Raw genomic sequence first — 4,545 nt, forward strand, 5'->3', positions numbered from 1 at the left:
TCTTTTCCTACTAAATTTTGATATTCCAGAAGGCATTTACCATCAATCACTACAAGAAAGAGTTCTATTTGTTCACGAAACTGAACTCAGTGTTTGACCCTGAACTCAATAACTGTTGCTTGTTATTCATTTACATAAATTGGCTATATATTTATCATTCAGAAACATCAAAGAGAACTAGAAAAAAAACATTTGCATAAGAACTGCTGAGTTTCTTAAGAATATTCTCTTAAGAATAAATGTCTTAAAATAAGTCTCTTAAAATATATAATGTATATATAGAAATAAATGTTCAAAAATGCTTTCTTCCTTTTTTTGTTATTTTAAGAAATGTTTGCTTTTAATGAAGTTGGATATGAGATAGGTTTATAGAAAAATATGTTTGGTTCTGGTGGGTGTTATCTCATTGCCTTCTTGGAATCATTCTTCTCAGGTACCTGAATAAATCTGCAGTAAGAAACAGCTTGAGTGTTAAATCTTCACTGGATAATTGTGGTCAAAATCTATCTCAAATTTCTCTGAATAACTTTTACTAAATCCTATGATTAGATTTATACTTAGGAGCCATTGAGAATTTACTTTGTAGCATGAAAAACATTATACTCTTTAGAAGCTTGTTGAATATCAGATTTTCTAGTTAAAAAATAATACCCTCTCGTCAGATCCAAACGTTTAAGTGACGCTTAAACTTAAAAAACAAATTGTGGAAGATGCATTCTAGTAATTGCTTTGACTTTCTACACAGGAAATTATTTTTGCCAACTGTTATGTTTATGTTAAATGACACAAAACTGAGGTGAGGAGTAGTATACCACATTAACTGACGTAGATAGTGCACTGGTCTCCAAATCTAGAATGTGAAGGTCTTAATCTATGAAGACTTTTTAAAAAAGTTGGCAGAGTGAGACATTGGCAAAGTCATGAAAAAAAGATTGTTTTGTTTTCTCCGTAGTCATAGACACAGAGGATCAGAACTGGAAGGATTCTTGGAAAGAATGTGGTACAATCCCTTAATTTATAGATGGGGACAATTAGGACAATGGGAATTAAGGATTTCCCCCAGGAGCATCTGGGTATAAACAGAAGAACAGAGAGTTTAAAGCCTTGAAATCAGTTGTCATACATAAACACAATTACAATGCCTAGCTCCGGCATTGGCACAGGGTAGGTCTCCAAAATACTTTCATTCTCTTTTCTCTTTTCTTATCTTTTCACTGCTATACAAAATATTTTTAACACAGTGATTAAGAATGTGATCGTAAGAATCAGACTGCCTGGGTACATGATCAATATTCTGTCACCTAGTATAATAGCTGGGCAACCTTGGGCAAGTTGCAGACTCTCTCTGTGCCTTGGATTACTCATGTAAAACTAAGGATTATAGTGCAATTTTATCAATGTGCTATTGAGAAATTAAGTTAATACATATAAACATGCTTAGAAGACTACCTGGTATATAGGACATGCTAATGAAAGTTATCTGCTAATATTATAATGATTGTGCTGTATGATCTCTTAGCATTTGTCTACTTGTAAAGTGTCCAGTGACATTTTTTGCTTATTTCTCACACTAAGATAATTATTCAGGATATTTATCAAAATTCTTTCATCAAAACTGATCAGCCATATAATCTAAACTGTGAAACTATAATAAAACACTGAAGAATTTATGATAAATTAATTAATCTAATATTTATAGTTACTAATGGTTTAATATATTTCACCTCCCAGATACAGGTTTCATTTTAAGAGTAATTCTTTTAATTACTTACATGGTAGGAGAAGCACTGTGTAGGATCAATAGGAGCTATGTTTTGGAACAGGTTAGGGTCTTGCTTGAACGGCTGGTTAGTTTTTCCACATGCAGGTAAAGCCAACCGGCATAAGTAGACAATAAATAATTTCAGCAGAATATTTTAATATATTATTTTTACATAAGATTTGATCAATATAAAAATTATAGAAATCCTATTCAACCTGATAAGCTAACAAATTTATAAAATAATTTTTAAACGAGAGCCAAAAATTGACCCAAAAGTCTATATATTTTGTATGTACTTTATATGTATGACTGTTTGTGCAATCAAACATACATACATGCATATTTTCACATATAGTCAAACCCAGAAGAGATAGTTTCCTTCTTCTAACACACAAAAGCAAAAATATCAGAGCTGATTGTTATTTATTGTGATGACTTCACTTTAAAACAAATCAATTGTTCTAGGTACTATAATATGAAAGTTTATGTCTATATTTTAACAGATCTTTTATTGAAATTGCTTTTTCATAGGCATTCTCTTATTTTCTCTGAAAGCAGCAGGGACACAATTGTGTTATAAAATAGTGAAAATCCAAGCTGCATTTCTAACAATTTCAGAGAGTCATTTGGCTTTTTCCTTACATACTGTTAAAAACATTTTCTTTATCTCCAAATTGAAAAAGCAAACTAAATCGAAGTTCCTACTGGCTTTTACCCATTATAGACTTACCACATATGATCAACATTGCTCTTGCAGGGAAACTACTAATAACAAGAGTACACACTCTCTGAAATATTGTTAAGCTTTAAAAATCACATCTAATAATTTAAGCGATAAATCCCAAGTCACATTAAAGTGACAAGGCCGAGAGTTTCTCTGTATAACCTAACTGTATGCATTAGCAAGTTGTAAAAAAAGAAAGGACTTTCTAATGCATTCTTTAGGGTGGGAAACAGGGACAGACATGATTGGCTAAGAAACATTAGAAAGAGCTGAGTGACTGAAGCAAATAATGGCAGTGTCTGATGAATCTCAATCTAGAAGAAAGCAGAGTTTAGACAATGAACATTGACTATTACCATCTCACTGGAAAAATAATTACTCTCTTAAATGAGGTGCTATTTACATTTCTAATCATAAACTCCTACATTTTTAGATACACTTTTCAGCAAGCTTTGAACTTAATTATATCTGACTTCTCATGATCTGATATGGTAGTCATGCAGACACTGGTATTCTAGCCTGTATGACAGTTACATTCCTTAGTGTAAATCCTAAAGAAGCATTTGCTTTTCTTCATAATTCTTGAGAACTGGGTTAATGTGACTGGACCTCTGAGAAAACGCTCTTCTCTCAGTTTGCAGACAGACATGTGTCTTGAGTCAGTACTAAAATTGTGGCGCAAAGCACTCAAGATCATTAGGACAATGAACTCTGAATTGAGCTAGTTGACTAAACAAGCACCACTTTAAGTAAAAATGAAGTTCCAATATATCCTTCAAAATAACAAAAAAGTTATTTGGATGTCTAATAAGCACTTTCTAATAGGTGCAATATTTTCTCTATTCTGCCTATTGAAAATGAGTAGTAACTATATTTACGTAAAACGGCCTTAAAAATTTTCCAATTGCCTTTAATACTTCTAGTCCTCATAAATTTGTTTCTGTAGTTTTCATTTTGTTGTTTAGTAATTCAATAGACCTTTTTAGATAATCTGTGTATAAACACTCCACCCCTTCCCATAACCAAAAGAAAAAATATAAACACTGGTTTATTAACTGATGATATGCTAATTATTTTGTAGAACAAAAAATGGCTGAGGCTGACAGTCCTCCCAGGTAAATATTTCATAAAGAAAGTATACAGAGGAACTATTTAAAATTTAATTAATTATTCCTAGTAGTTGCTTCCTAATATTGAATATTAATAGTAATTTTTTTGGTGTGGTTATTATCACAGTGCATGCCTTACATATAATTTATCTGTTAGTTGCAACAAGGATTAGCAGTTTGACAGGCATTCTATATGAGTTTACCTGAAGCAGATATATGGCTATAATAACCTTAATATTTTTGTCCATATTGAAAGTACTCCCAGTAATGCTATATGGCATGGGATTTTTATAGCTTTATCATAAATTTATCTATGCATTGAAGCAGATTCTGAACATCTAAGGGGAATATTGATCCTATCCTTTTCACCCCTGTGTAGAGCTGACATGTTTTTTAACTCAGCACAAGCTTTTTTTGGCCTCCAAGTGATCATTCATCTCAACTTCAATCAAAAGACTATTAAGGGATGAGGTGTTTGTTTAACAGAAGAGCTACTCTCCAGTCACCATTTTATCCAAGGCTCAGTTGAGAGAAACTACGTATCAAGTGATGGCTTGAAACGTTACCCCTTTTCCTTATTCAGATCAGCACAAGGGCAAGGCTGGCATTTTCTTAGCCACCTGAGGCATTGCTTGTACTAATGTCACTTTGATGTTTTGCCACTAGCCCATGCTAAAGGCTCAAGTAAGAAATAGTCTCATGAAATTATTACTTAAATATATAGATTTTGTCCTTAATTTCATTTTAAAACATTTTGTTTATGAAAACTGCTAGGATAAAAACCCTCTATTCTTGGAACAAGTAAGAATCTTTTGAGGAATCACTTTGTTTATATTATACAGGCACTATGGATCATATCCCTGGACAGGTTTCTTCCTTTCTGATTTCCTGTGAGCATCTGAGAGCCTAATTTGGGATTCACACATCAAAGGGTATGTAAATGTCATTAT

The sequence above is a fragment of the Propithecus coquereli genome, unplaced genomic scaffold (assembly GCF_000956105.1).
Source record: "Propithecus coquereli isolate 6110/MARCELLA unplaced genomic scaffold, Pcoq_1.0 Scaffold662, whole genome shotgun sequence".
NCBI lineage: Eukaryota > Metazoa > Chordata > Mammalia > Primates > Indriidae > Propithecus > Propithecus coquereli.